Raw genomic sequence first — 15,874 nt, 5'->3', positions numbered from 1 at the left:
AAATATTGTGACCAGAGAGGGAGAGGATTTTTCCCATTTTGAAATCATTAATTAGGATAATGAGGATGTGGCTGAAAATGACATCAAACTACCTTTGGCCTGATGAATACTTTGGGTTTCTTGTTGTGGAATTCGGGTGAAAGAAAAAAATCCATATGGTTTCTGACCAATATGGCAGCATGAAAAATCAATGTCATGACACGGAAGAGTGACTTGTGTACACCTTGTCAGTTTCAACCTTGCCAGCATTTCCCTTTGTCAGGAAACATGCATGTAGGGGGCAGTGAGGCCAGTTAGTAAGTTCAACAGCAGCTGCAAGGCGTGTATTTTAGAACACTGCGAAACTTTTAAAGAAGTATTGGCATTTGTCTCCCCATTCAGTCTGGAACTGCTTTTACTACAGATAAAATCTGAGCATACTTAAGATGAAGCCTTTGTGAGGCCCTTGACACAGAGAACTGAAGGGCCCTAAGCAGGAAAAAACGGTCTTCGGTTGCTTGTGTTCCAGTTTGGAGAGGACCTGGTTTGGCACTTCTGACTGGACTGTTCCTATTGGAGCCGGGTCAAGACATGTTTTGCATATGGCTGAGTGTAATCTGAGGTGGCATGGTGGGTAAAAGAGTGATGGGTTGAAAAGCTACCCCAAGTGATCACCAGTGGTTAGACTTACTGTAAGCATCCTCCTATATCCATTTGTTTGTTTGATATACACTTGTAGGCTTCAGGCTGACCATTGTAGGCTGACTGTAGCAGTGTAAAATGACAAACTGATCTGTCAAAATATGCGTTTTTGACAAGTCAAATCCTCCCTTTTAAATATGAATAAGTTGACCCTATGTAGGCCTTGTAGCCCACAAGGCAGGGTGCATTGTATTTAAAAGTAGGACTTGTAAAAATGTAAAGTTAGGATGTCCTTACAGTGACTAGCACCCAAAAGCTATTTTCTTTGTAGAAAGACTGGCTTTCCCATTGAGAAACACTAAGTATTGATATTAAATAATACTGTATTTCTGTAATGGGACCAGCTAAAAAAAATAATGAAACTGCTATTTTTAATAGTTATTATAAATCCAATTCAATAACAAAATTGTGCTTTAATAAATGTTAAGGAAAAGTAACTTTTAGAAAGTTACCTTTTTCTTGCCTGGCGTTCCTGGAGGCTAATTTACATTGGCTCTCTAGCTTCCCCAAGCCAGTAATTAAACTTGAATAGGTGTGAAGTGGTACATCCCAGAGCAAACAATAGGCTAAACTGAATGAGCAGAGTTGAGCCCTCTGAATCCCGAGTCACATCCTGCTTGAATGTTAAATCTTGACAGATCTGCTGGGTCCACTTATAACCGTTGGCGCACACTTGAAAGAGAACAGGATACCAAGACAAGTTTGTAGATCCACTGCCTGGTTGCTGAAGGACTCTGCTTTTGTCCTTCCAGCCTTCTGTCTCTGTATTTGTTAAGGGCACAGTAGTTGCCTCAAACTGGATTTTATTGTTAGATGTGGAAGGACAGCAGGAGTATCATAGTGCACTCTCCCAAAAACACTCCCAGCCCTCAGAGCCCTGGTTTGGCATGGCAGAAGCCTTTCACCATCTTGAAAATGCCCAAAGTGGATAGGGTTGGCACTGGCAACATTAACCCCATTGGGTAGGGCAGCCCCGGGAATAATTCCCACTCATTAGATAGTGCCAGGCATAAATTTGGCATCGCCAGACAGCCACTTCAGCACACTTCCTGGACCTGCAGAAGATCAGAAGAGGATTGGACTAGATATTTGTGACTTGAGAGGCACCCTAATGGACTGTACATGCTCCCTCTTGGGCCCAGGACAAAGATGTGGGCTTTTAGGGTCATAAGGCTGACCTCCTGTTCAACCTACATCAATACAACAGGTTGCAAGAGGTCTTTTGCTAAAAGTACCCAGCTGGGCATGGCAACTGGACCTGGACTGGACCCTTCTTTTGGCCTCTGCCTGACCCCCTATGAGTCACTAAGTGCCTCCCCTGATGTCCTGAGGGGATTTAGATGCATACTTGTGCGGTAGATTGTGACTTAGAGGAATAAGGGCCTAGTTTAGAAATTGGTGGACGAGTTACTCCATCACAACATTGACAGATATCCCAACAGCCGAAAGATAAATCTGAATGGGATATAATAGGATTTATATTTCGGCAGACAGAATTTTAGTGACCATTGTGATGGAGTAACTCATCCACCAAGTTCTAAATCAGACCCTAAGTCAGAAGGCAAAATCCTTGTTGTCGTATCAGGCCTGTGTCTCAAATAGTCGGCCTCAAATTGTGCCCAGGTCCCACCCTACTGTGACCATTGAATATCATTGGCACTTTGCATTCTTTAGCGCAATTTCTACTTAAAATTTAACTCTGATTCCCCTTATTAGATTTTTGTCATTTTGATATAAATTGCTTGATTAAACTTTACTCTGTTTTTCTAATTTCAGTTTGAAATTTTTATTGTTTAGCATTTTCACTTTATCACTGTTTAGGTACTGCACAATACTTTACACATTGCCCTAACATACAACTGTCTGCCCTGTGCAATAGCTACCAGTGGGTTGAACATCAGGTTAATTTAGTGACTTTGAAGATTCACCCTGACAAGCTTTGCGATAATTCCTTGAGGTGGGTAGTCTCCCACCCCAAACAATAATCCAAATTCTTACAGAAATGATATATATGTGTATGTTTATGAATTCAAAAAAATATACTTGTATTTATATTTGCATTTATGTGTGTATATGTCTATATGATATACACACGCACATAGCTAAACATACATACATAATGCACTTGTCTATGATATGAAGTGCCACAAAGTGGAACAAAAGTATGCTTGCAATGTAAACATCCATTCCGACGTACTTAACCGCGATGTTAGTTCCCTTGACAGACTGCGAGGTAATGGTAACCTACGTTGTAGCTTGCAAACATTGGAAGGAAAATGCATTACTGGAATTAGTAGTGTTGGATTTCCCCAAATAGCTTTAGATATTATAGAAAGGAGTCACCTGATTCTGCAGCCCTGCTATCGGAAAATTAGTTGTTTGCAACAATTTCAAAGCCAATAGTGCAGCTTTTTATCAGTAGAAGTGCTACTTCACTGAATGGCAAATTTGTGTTTGGTTTGAAGTTCATGGAGGGATGAATATGTGTGTGAGTGAATTGATCTGTGATTAGTATGTCTATCCCTTTGGCTCAGATCATCCCATTAAATGTCTATCAGGCTCATGGAATTATCTGATGTGGAGTGTACTAAAAATCATCAAGAGTGAGTGTGCAAGCTGTTGCACTAACCAGGTCTCATTCAAGCAATCTGCCTTCTATTCCTGTTCAGCCGACTGGCAGCAGCTCCAGAAAACACCTCCAGAAGTCTGCTCCAGCAGTTGGGGTGTAAGGATCTTCCTCTTTTTGGTACTTGGTGCTGGTGCAATTGCAGAAGAGCACTGGAAGTATGTTGTCAGTGTTTTTATCCATGGCAGTCTCAACTGGGTAGTCTTTACTTTGCAGTCGACACTAGCAGTCAGACATGAACTCCTCTTCAGAATGACTTGTCTCAGCAGTCAGATGTGGAGGCCAAGGAGCCCTAGGCATGCACGCAAGCCTTCTTGTCACTCTTCTACATTTCCTTTGCTCCTTCTGGACCGCCCCTCATCCCGGGTTTGGCAGCCTAGTTCTCCTCCTCAGGTAGGCAGACTCCTGAGGAAGAAGGCTGTCTCCTCTCCTCCCTCAGCAGACAGGCAGATCCAGGGATCACTTGCAGAATCACAAATTCTTTCAGCAAGGGTTACAGAAATCAGATGATGTCCCCTTCCCTTTGAGAGGTTGGATAACTGTCACTCTTCTTCTCAAGCAGTGAAACTGGTACACTGTGGGGAAATCTGGAACCCAGCATTATATGTAGTTTTCAGAAAAGGGATGTGGATCCACTCTCTGGATTTAGAAATTTGTTTCTTTTCATGGTGTATTTTTCTCCTGCAGTACAAATAGGTTCTTTGTGAAAGGTAAAGGCAAATTTTTACAGTACGTAGTGACAATGCTGGCTTCGAACAGGTGGGCACATGAGCACCATAAGTCTGAAGCTCTACACCTGGCTGTCATCAGCCCTAAAGGATGAGACCCTCAAAGAACATAAAGGACCCAAGGTCTCCCCAAAAATGTCTCCTTTTCTAGCAACTGCCTCCACTGACTCACCCTCATTCCCCCACCATTAATAGAGGAGCAGTGCTCTGGAAGGGCTCATCAGAAATCGCTTGCTAAAAAGATTCCATAGAATGTCTAAAGGTAGCCCTTTCTTTATCTCATCACACTTCTGTGTCTGGAGTTATACCTTCCTTCTCTGGAAAGCAGGCAATACACTTGCACTGTCTGGGGACTGTTCCACAACCGCCTCCTTTTACTGTGTCAGACCAGGAGCAAACCAGAAATTGATCTCACTGGCAAAAGCATACTTACAAGCTAGAAAAAAATAGAGTCCTGCTACCAAACACCATACATGAACACACTCAATATTTATACAGAGATGCCAGCACACGGCTCTGGTGATGGCACATGAGTGAACTTTACTTGCGCAGATCTGCAGGCATCATTCGCATCCCTGAACAGTTAAAAAGCCTTTTACTGATCACTAAAACGCAGTTCGCTGTCACCCCCACTCAACGTACCGAGCAAGGGAGACAGTCATAGTCTTGTACCCAGCCAAGGGTACACTCTTGGCGCCCCTGCGTGATCTCAGAGTCAATTTCTGGGCCTCAAGGTCAATTTCAGGCCTAGGCCTGCTGGTACACACACAGCATTTCATGTTTTCGGAGGCCCAAATAAACTTGCGTTACCAAATCCACTTGCATTTGGGTCAATCGGGGAGGGGTAAATGTCCTTCACCATTCAGGGGGCATTAGTCTAAAACAATACAGTCTAAGGTAGGATACTCAACCTACAACACATTGAAGTTATGCCACATAAGACCTTAGGATACATGTAACTGACCAAACTGAAAAACTTCTGTGCCTGTTGTTATCATACAAGTTTAAACAATACTCCCAGGATTTCTGCTATAATGCCTACCTATATAATTTATCAAAGAGTAGGTGTAATGTGTGTATGATATTAATAAAAATGAACCCTCCAATGGATCATATTGCACATACATCCCTACTATCCTGAGGCAAAGCCTGAAGGTGAAAGCTTGACATGATGTTACAATCACCACAAAACGCGGTACGTTGGTTTTAATATTCTCCCCATCTCATGTACTCAACATATTTGTTGTCTACATTCCAGTTCAATTTTCGGCAGACACTGCATAATTTATGATTTTAAAAGGTATAACCAAAGCCAATGTTTATCTGATCAAACTATGTAATAGATAGTACATTTTATGTGAAGCCTCACAACGCCCCTCATCTTTTTGTGATGTTTATGCCCATATGCAACAGGTTCTAAACTGTGTTACTGCGATGACCTGCATCGTTTAGAATGTTCTATACTATCCTTGCTGAAGCATGAATAGAGTATCCCTGCAGGAATATTAAATATTCCTCACCGGTAGTGAAGCTGTAATAATAAGGGTTCTGTGAGTCTCAATCACGTACAGGTCTATGCGGACTTGCTACTAAACAAATTCAAAACATTCAAAGAAATCACAGATGCCTTTTGAAATCAAATTGAGTTGTATTCCCCTTGATATAGCTCCACTATACCCACAGAAGAGGGTAACGCCAGCACTCCTGGATTTCCAAGGTTTATTTTCTGTAATATATACAGGCATTAGTGAGAGTGATGAAAGCCGAGTGCTCAGAAGAGGGCGCTATGACAGGTGAAAAGTGATAAACAAAGTATTCACCCGGGCCAAGTGTAGAACCTAAAGTTTAGTTGACCAGTGGGAAAAAGAGCTCAACATTGAGCTCTCAACCTAATTTGCATATTTAAACTGAGATTCTGATCATGTTTAATGTGTTATGAATATACTTTATTGAGCTTTTCTTTAAACATTTTAGGGGAGTAGTGTTTTTGATGACGGAAATCCAAGGTCTGTGGTTACTGAATCACAAATGACTAAATAAATCGGTCATGCAGTGTGATTGAAATTCAGCTGCACTCAGTGAAAATCCAAGTTCTTTACTGATTCCTTTTGACAAAACCATATCCCATGAATTGTGTCCAAGAAATCCCTTCCACCGAGTGTTACCTGCGATCTCCAGGCCTGATTAAACAGGGTTCCTCCGAGACCAGACCTTCCAGCCCTCTAGCAAACTGAAGAAACCTGTAGATAATGCAACCAAAATACAGCAGCTTTATAGACTATCATCGTCAATGTAAACTGTACATGAAGTAATAGTGTAAATCGAAGAAGATGTGGCATTGAAGTGAGAGACTTGTCTAAACACCTATAAACCTACTAAAGTTGTGTCTAGTGCTTCAAGATTCAGCACAAAAACCTATGTACCCTGTGATAGGAGAAGGTGGTGAGTGCCCGCCAGACACATATGTTCAGGGTTTTATCAAAAAGAAGACTGAGAATGTTCACCTAGATCCAGTGCTCAATTTGTAAATAAAAAGGTGCCGGAGCCCAAAGCCCGTCTCTTAAACACGCGGCTTCTGCAGTCGAATGTGCGAGCACAGAATACTGAGGCAGCGTCATCCTGAAGCCATCTCAGGCCTTTTCAATCCATTTAAAGCCACTCCCTGCCCCTTCAGCTCCCTCTTGAAGCTTTCTGCTTTCTCCCATTTTGACGAGTTTTCGTTTTTCTCTTCCTCCGTCTTTCCCATGTGTGTCTTTTGCTGCTGCAAATGCTTGAGGCAGAAAACTAGGCGCCGGCCCTCAAAAATAAGTGCCGGTGCTCAGCACCGGAAACAACAAGCACAAATTAAGCACTGCCTAGATCTCGGAAAGTGGTCGCCCACCAGTAATTAACAGCGTTTTACAGTGTCTTGGCTGTAGGTCTTATGTATAGGTCTTATATCCTGCCATCACCAGGCTAATCATCCTGTTTTTTTATTGCATCCACATGGCTGCTCGACAAATGCAGCTCCCTTGCTGCCTCGCATTGAGACATAGATCTGCATAGGATCAACAAATGCCTAGTATATGGGTCCGTCCAGTGGATTGTATCTCCCAGTGATTTCTCTTTCACATTAAATACAAGCGATGGCGCCGTGGACCTATGAGGAGCATAAGAAGGATCCAGCCCAGGGGAGACACATGGAAAGCCACGCCCCCCTGCCAGACTCTAATTCTGCTGAACTAAAACCCATTGGAAGCCAGTCTTTATACCTTCCAGGAAACTCAGATGTCACAGCAGTAGCCCATATTCAGATATATCAGTATCCCTGGCAGGTCTAACATGACAATGTCTTAAACACACTCCTGCAGTCCAGACAGAGGCTCTTACATCGCAGAAGACAGTTTCAACTAAGTTCTACAGTAATACAAACCCAGGACTAACCCTTACACTAAGTTGCAGGATCTGAGTAAATCACAAGAGAAATCACAATGGTTTTATGGGATGCCCTTGTGGCAGGTGTACCCAACCTGTGCACACAAGGGCCACTCTTGAAACCAGACGTGATATTGTATTATATCATCATAATAGTATAGTTTTTTTTTTATCTTAGTGCAGATGGTGCTTTGCAAAAAAGTCACAAGTGTGTGATTTATATACACATATCAGCAAATAGCAGCAGGGATGTCACATCAATTCTCCAACACCAAAGTCCTATTGAGTTTTTCTTTGCATCTTTGTTCCACAAATGATATCAGTCAATTATGTCAATGACAAACCTGGAGTTGTGACACAACTCCAGGGTTGTAATAGAGATAATTTGTGAAATAAAGATGCAAACAATCTGAATTGGACTTCTATGAAGAATGACCCTTGTGTGCAGTTGTTTCATATTAATGAATTAAGTAAATTTGAAGTGGCAGGTTGGATATATGCAGTATACCCATCATAAAGGAATTTTACTGAACCATTGTGCTTCTTTTCTTGTAGGCTCTGCAGCAGGGTTAAACATATTTTCTCTAAAACAACATTAAAAAGAGATGTCTTGCTATTAGACAATATCATCAGAATATGTTTTCGTCAGGATTGAACAAGTCAATATATTTTACCCTGGTCTGCAGCAGCATTGGGAAAGAAATGTAGCTTTCAAAGTAGGAATTTCCACCATATGTAAATGGTGAACATAACCAATTTGTGGAAGGGTTGCAGCAGGGATGGTCTGATCTTATTTACTATGAATCAGTGGAATCTACTGCAGTTCTCGCCTGTCTGTAAGTTACCATGGTTCACACCCTGGTTGAACTATGCAATCAACCACAAAAATACATTAAGCACTCTGCTCTTGTGCTCCTGTAGAAACAGACTGACAGCACTACCTTGTTTTAGACTGGCACAAATTAAGCACTGCCAGTGATCTCATCTTTGATGGCTATTTATTACAACACAGTAACAGCTACACCTGAAATCCCTCACTGCCTGCACCTTGTGCAGTGTACAACAGCCTTTCGGCTAGGTTTGCGGGATACAAATACCACAAATGTATATAAAACAATACATGCAATTACAGAGTTTAAGGCAGCAGATAAGTCAAAAAGAACAAGTAGGCATGAATCACCAGAGTCAAGGATGGATAATGCATTATCAACACCTTAGGAAAGCTGTTTCTTTGCTGCACCCCCCGCTGACGCCAGAAAGGGGTTCTTCCAAGAGGTCGCTACCACAGCTGTGTTGTGAAGATGTGTAACTTTCAATGACGTTTGCGAGGGTTTTGATAACATAGTAGACGCTTTCCCAATTTAAGGAATCCTGGAAGATAACTCGCATTACAGAGAGGTATACAAATCTGGTCCATTAAGGTAAAAGTTGGCAACAGATGCCCTTCGAAGTATCAGCATCAGTTGGATCTGAGAGATGGTTTGATGGTTTCACCCTAGGCTTTCGTTTTCAACAAATCACTTTGAGAGCTTTCTTTATTTTGCAACCAAGTATTCTTGGATTTGCAAATAGCATACATAACAAACTGAATATAGATGTGATTGTTTATGCAAAGTATTTTTCTCATCATTCCAAACTGACTGGTAATTTCTAAGTCCTAAATGTGAACTACTCGCCCTGAACAATGCGATGTCCAATTGGCATTGTGCATTCGGTCCTGTGCCCTTGATGTTGGTCTGCACAATCCCTTTCAACCTATGACTGAACACGATGTTAATAGTGTGGACATAATAGTATCTTCTTCCGTCTTTTGCTCACCATTGACATAGCACACGTTTTGCAGTCGACAGTTCTTGCCTACCCCAGCTATTGTTGGTTTTACAGTCAGTGCTTAACGTGAAGATTTACACAGCGGATTTTGTTTTTAAAGAATCCTCACAAAAAGTGCTCAAACAGCTCCCCCCAGGAGGTCTTGTTCACAGGCACAGGTAGCCTCTGGCCTGTCTTGCGCCGCTTACAGTAAACACAGACTTCACTTGCTCGCTTGTTTTGGTATGACTTGCGGTATTTCTACTTCACACAAAGGCGAGGCTTGCTTTTAAAAGTTGAATCCACACAAATATAGCAAAATATGAGATTTGGAAGAGTAGGGTTGTTGTAAGTTAATACATTGCAGCGCTGCCTCGATTGTATCAACATCACTTTTATGAAACAATTCTGTGTTGTGTACAACAGTACGACGCAACACATTTTTCACAATAGCGCGAAAGATCCGGTTATGGTGTTTACTGTGGTGAAATAAAAACAGGGCGTGTTCCTGTTTGTGGACACATAGGTAGAGATACTTTGTGTTCAGACTGGACGTGCCGTTAAAACATTAAATACTGAACATACAGTAAGCAGTCGAAAGTGGATTTTGTGCGCTCTGGAGAAGCAGGCCCGTTTGCTTGACTGTGTCAAGGCACTAGACTGGCAGGAGGAGTGATGGCAGGAAGCAGCGCCAGAGCCGAGGCCAAGGGTATGTGGGTCCAGGTTCAAGGTTCAAGCTGCTTCTCAGCAAATCAACTCACAAAAGTGAATCAGAAATATACATTTTACGTTTTACTGCTAGTGAGACGCCGTTTTGTGTAGCTAAGGAAAGGAATTGACCATTTTATGTAGTATCGTGCAAACATTCAATATATATCTCAAAACTGAATACAAATATATATCTCAAAACTGAAAAAAGAAAGCCTGACTTTATCCGTTGCCACTTTTTTATTGGCTGAATGATTGTGGCTCTAAATGCCGTTGGTTCAATGTTTCAAGAAATGTTGCTAGAGAAAAGATCCCTGACAAGGCAGCTGCACCAAGCATGATGTGATGTTGCTTTCGGAAATGTTGTGTCAAACAATAGGTGACTTCACTTCTACTAGCCGTAGGGCCATGGTCCATGAAAAGGCTTTCTGGGACCTCCAGAAGGACAGACACCACAGCTGCAGATGGCTCGGGTTAGGTGGAGGGTTGTAAGACTCTATTCCATCCCCTACCGAACACATAGACATGTTAGGTGGACGCCTGCATGCGTTGACCCTCACCTCCTTTCTACAGAGCACCATCACCAAGAAGTTGTCCCCACCACGCAAACCACACCACCCACTTTTGCGATATGGGGAAGTTTGAGGATCCCTGCCACACTTCATGCAGAAGCCCTCTGTTGGAAACCCCACAAACTGTAGACCCAGCCTGACTTACCAAAACGTAAAAAAAGTAAAATGCCCCCAAACTGGAGAATGCTGTGCCATAGGAAAGCACATAAAACACATAACAATGTGAAAAGTACTAGAGATGTGAAATATTTTTATTCTAGCAAATTCTCATCAACATCCTGAATACTCATTGAGATTCCTAAATTTGCTAAGTTTAAGGCAAAGCATGGTCCCACCTACCCAACAGTCCCAACCCATCCGGGCAAGCTGGCAATATATTATCATTCATGCTGTTTTCTTTTGCGTTAACGTACATTTTTTTTGGCTCACAACTTTGAAACTGGAAAAGATGTAGATGAGTGTGTTTTTTCTTAAAATTTCTTGAACAGAGCAGAATAGAACATGACTGCAGGCTGGCCCTACGGGTAAGTAAAGCTCTTTGTTTTTCAAAGCTCTTCTGCTCTGTGGGGCCCACACTCCCTTGTTGGGCTGCCTAAAACAAAAAGCAGGCTCCTCTGTGGACAACTGCCTTGAACATCAGAGCTGCGCACAAAAGACACACTTTGATGCCCAAGAGTAAGGGAGGCAAGAGAAACAAATATTTGTCTTTGTCACTAGAATTTCCCGGGGTGAGCCCAGATCCGTTGAACGCCATGCTCTGCACGCGCCTGGAGCTCTGGGAACGACCACTGTCCACGCAGATGTTGGATCCAAAGCAGTGGCGAGGTCCCTGCACCTCCATGGTCATTTTCTTTTGTTCAAAACTTGTATTCTTTTCAAGTACAAGACCCATGAAAATATCATATATTCAATCCATGCAGAGTGACGAGGCAAATTTAATAGTACCCACTTTCAGTTCACACAGCCCTGGCCCCTTCGAGATCTAACATTCTTACCCCAGCTTAAATTCAATACATTGGTGGCACGCATCCCCACAGTAGTCTCCGGTGCAGAGGGTGACTACATGTTTGTGAAAGAGTAGACTGCTATCCCTGAGAGTGAAGTCAGCCAATGACTGGAGTGGATTGATCCATTGTCCAAGCTGTGTGCTGTAGCGAGAGGAAGGAAAAACTGAATGACACTCAAAAGACAGATGCAGCTCTTTTTAGCACAGTTTTTTCAGACTTTCCTCTCGGCCCAAATCTTCCTAAAGGAGTGTAGACTTGCTCGTTTCACACACTTGCTCAGTCAAAATCAAAGAAAGTATATACATCCCACCACATTCAAAGTTCACCACCCGCCACTGGTAGTCGCTCTTATGGCATTAGTATTAATGAATAAAATATACAAGGTGTGTGTGTGTGTGTGTGCACCATAGCCTTTGTCCAAAAAATTTGATACCGTTTCTTGTTCCACCATTATATAACCCTCGGGTGCACTACAAATCCTCTGCTGATTTTGTATGGGCAAAAGTTAACCTAACTACAACGTCCCTGCAACCTTTGTTTTTTCAGAGAATAAACGTGTGTGTGTGTGTTGGAAAGAGACAAAGACAAAGCATTTACAGGGATCAGATACTGTTGGTAGATCTGGGAAAAACAAGGCAGATATGTTGGTTTATTAGGACATTTAACACTGCACATTAGACTGTGAGGGTGGCTTTATGTAAAAATTGGCACCTTTTAAGGAGTGACCCTGTGATAGGTAGTGGGGTATCCAGGGGACCACGGATGACCTTCAGGAGGGCTAGGTCTATCAGGGATATTCTGGTCAGGAGTGATGTGAGGAGTGAGAAGCCAACTTGGCTTAGGTCAAATGAGGGATTTATTAAGTGCAATAAGTGTAAGGTGTGCAGGAATGGTGCTAACATGACAGAGTTTGTAACCCAAGGCATAAACGTCAAGAAAATACAGAGTCACTATACTTGTAAAAGTGATCATCTAGCCTTTATATTAAGATGCACTTGTCCCAAAGTTTATGTAGGCAGTACCACTCTGCGAGTACTCACAAGAATCCGTCAACACTTAAGAGTTATAAGGAACCATGCAACTTCTTACCCGGTGGCTAGGCACATGCACAAGATACACTACGTTGATGAGAAAAAACTGAAATAGTGTTATTGATGGGGTTCAGAAAGATGTGAAAGGAGGTAATAAGTAGAAAAAAACTGAGAATCCTGGAATCTAAGAACGTTCTAGCCTTTGACAGTAATGAACCAAGGGTTTAAATTACAATGAGGAGATGCATGTTCATTTATAAGTATGCAAATCACTAGGCACCAGGGATTTTTAAAAAACATTTTTTACACATAGGAAGCAACCCCTTAGGCAAGGGTCACTCCCCTGGGGGCAATTTTATTTTAGGCCATTTCTGCCCACCTTGGGGGCAGATCGGCCTATTTTTCTTAGGTCAATCTGCCCCCAAGGGGGGCAGAAAACACTAGACATCAGTTTTTTTTTTGCACCAATTTCACGCAAGGGGAGCAACCCCTTAGGCAAGGGCAACTCATCTGGGGGGCGAATTCATTTTAGGCCAATTTGGCCCCCTATTTTAATTAGGCCGATCTGGCCCCAAGCGGGGCAGAAACCACTAGGCAATAGGATTTTTTTTGTTTGTTTTACAGATGGGGAGCGACCCCTTAGGCAAGGGTCTCTCCCCTGGGGGGCAAATTTATTTTAGGCCATTTCTGTGGGGGCAGATCAGCCTAGTTCTATTAGGCCGATCTGCCCCCAGGGGTGGCAGAAACCACTTAGGCACCAGGGATTGGTGTGTATGTGTGTGTGTTTTGTTTGGAGGGGCAGCCCCTTGGGCAAGGATCGCTCCCCATGGGGGCACATTACTGTTGGCCATTTCTGCCCCCCTTGGGGGCAGATCGGCCTATTTTTGTGAGGCCCATCTGACCCCAAGTGGGACAGAAAGCCCACCAGAGACCAGGGAAGAATTTTTTCCAAAAAAAGAGGATGGGGGTATTGCCTTACCCCCACCCCAAATAAATGGGGACAAAGTTGTTCTGCCCACCAGTGGGCAGATGGGGCAATTACCCCTGATCCACTCCCTGGGGAGTGGGGCCAGAAAGCCTACTAGATGCCAGGGAAAAAAAATAGTGTGGTGGTGGCTACCAACCAGTATGGGCATGGTTATGCCCCCACCCAAACTGAAGTGGGTAACAGTCTTTCAACTCTACCCCTGTACACTAAAAGATCTTATCCCAATGGCAGGCAAGAGGACATTTGATTAATTTGGGTTTTGGTTTTACATTTGGGCCATGAGAGCTTGGCTAACTCTCAAAATCGTTCCCCTTGGAATGGTGAGGGCTGCACTTTTTAGACTTTAGGATGCTGCCATGTAGAAAAATCTACAAGACCTAGACACATCTGAATACTAAACATCTGGGTGAGTCCAGGGTGGTGTGCTTCACACGCACCGCACCATTTTCCTACCCACAATGCCCTGCAAACCTCCAACTTTGCTTGACATCACACATTTTCCCCACATTTTTGTGATGGAACCTTCCGGAATCTGTAGGAATCCACAAAATTCATACCACCCAGCATTGTTGCATCAACACCAATATAAATTCTGCCTTGTCAGCCTAAAAACATTTTTTTTTCAAACTGCCTTTTTGGGCCCGCTTTGATTCCCCCTCAATTTTCACATGTTTTTGGCTCTTCCCTGCCACAGGCACTTGGCTCACCTACACAAGTGAGGTATCATTTTTATTGGGAGACTGAGGGGAACGTTGGGTGGTAGAAAATTTGTGCTGGTGCGGTGATACACACATAAATGTGGGAAAAATATGATCTTTTAGCTAAATTTGAGGTTTGCTGAGAATTCTGGGTAAGAAAACACTGGGGGATCCACGCAAGTCACACCTCCCTGGAATCCCTCGGGTGTCTAGTTTTCAGAAATGTCTGGGTTTGGTAGGTTTCCCTAGTTGGCTGCTGAGCACAGGACCAAAAACGCAAGTTACCCCCGCAAAAACAGGTAGTTTTGTATTTGATCATTTTGATGTGTCCACCTAGTGTTTTGGGGCATTTCCTGCCACGGGCACTAGGCCTACCCACACAAGTGAAGTACCATTTTTATCGGGAGACCTGGGGGAATGCTGAGTAGAAGGAAGTTTGTGGCTCCCCTCAGATTCCAGAACTTTGCAGCACTGAAATGTGAGGAAAAAGTGTTTTTTTGCCTAATTTCTAGGTTTGTTAAGGATTCTGGGCAACAGAACCTGGTGAGAGGACCACAAGTTACCCCATCCTGGGTTCCTCTAGGTGTCTAGTTTTCAGAAATGTCCAGGTTTGCTAGGTTTTCCTAGGTGCTGGATGAGCTAGATGCCAAAATCCACAGCTAAGCACTTTGCAAAAAACAGGTCTGTTTTTGGGAAAATGTGATGTGTCCATGTTTTGGGGCATTTCAGTGCTTAATTTGTGCTTGTTGTTTCCGGCGCTGAGCACCGGCACTTATTTTTGAGGGCCGGGGATTATTCTTCTGCCTCAAGCATTTGGTGCGAGCAAAAGACGCATATGGGAAAGACGAATGAAGGGAAAAACGTAAAAGTGTCACAAACGGAGAAAGTAGAAAGCCGCAAGAGTGAGCTGAAAGGGCAGAGAATGGATTTATATGGATCGAAGAGGCCCGAGATGGCTTCAGGATTACGCCGCCTCAGTATTCCATGTTCACACATTTAATTGCAGCAGCCGCGTGTTTAAGAGGAGGGATTTGGGTACTGGCACCTTTTTATTTACAAATTAAGCACTGGGGCATTTCCTGTCGTGGGCACTATGTCTACCCACACAAGTGAGGTACCAATTTTATTGAGAGACTTGGGGGGATTCTGGGTAGAAGGAAATTTGTAGCACCTTTTAGATTCTAGAACTTTCTATCACCGAAATGAGAGGAAAAAGTGTTTTTTTTGGCAAAATTTTGAGGTTTGCAAAGGATTCTGGTTAACAGAACGTGGTGAGAGCCCCACAAGTCACCCCATCCTGGATCCCCCTAGGTGGCTAGTTTTAAAAAATGCACAGGTCTGGTAGGTTTTCCTAGGTGTTGGCTAAGCTAGAGACCAAAATCCACAGCTAGGCACTGTCCAAAAAACATGTCAGTTGTCAATGTAAACATTTGATGTGTCTATGTTGCGGTTTGGGGCGTTTCCTGTTGCGGGCACTTGGCCTACCAACACAAGTGAGTTACCATTTTTATCGGGAGACTTGGGGGAATGCTGGGTGGAAGGAAGTTTGTGGCTCCCCTCAGATTCCAGAACTCTGCAGCACCAAAATGTGAGGAAAAAGTGTTTTTTTTAC

Source organism: Pleurodeles waltl, chromosome 7, assembly GCF_031143425.1.
Source record: "Pleurodeles waltl isolate 20211129_DDA chromosome 7, aPleWal1.hap1.20221129, whole genome shotgun sequence".
NCBI lineage: Eukaryota > Metazoa > Chordata > Amphibia > Caudata > Salamandridae > Pleurodeles > Pleurodeles waltl.
The sequence above is the reverse complement of the archived record's forward strand: the minus strand, read 5'-3'. Positions refer to the sequence as shown.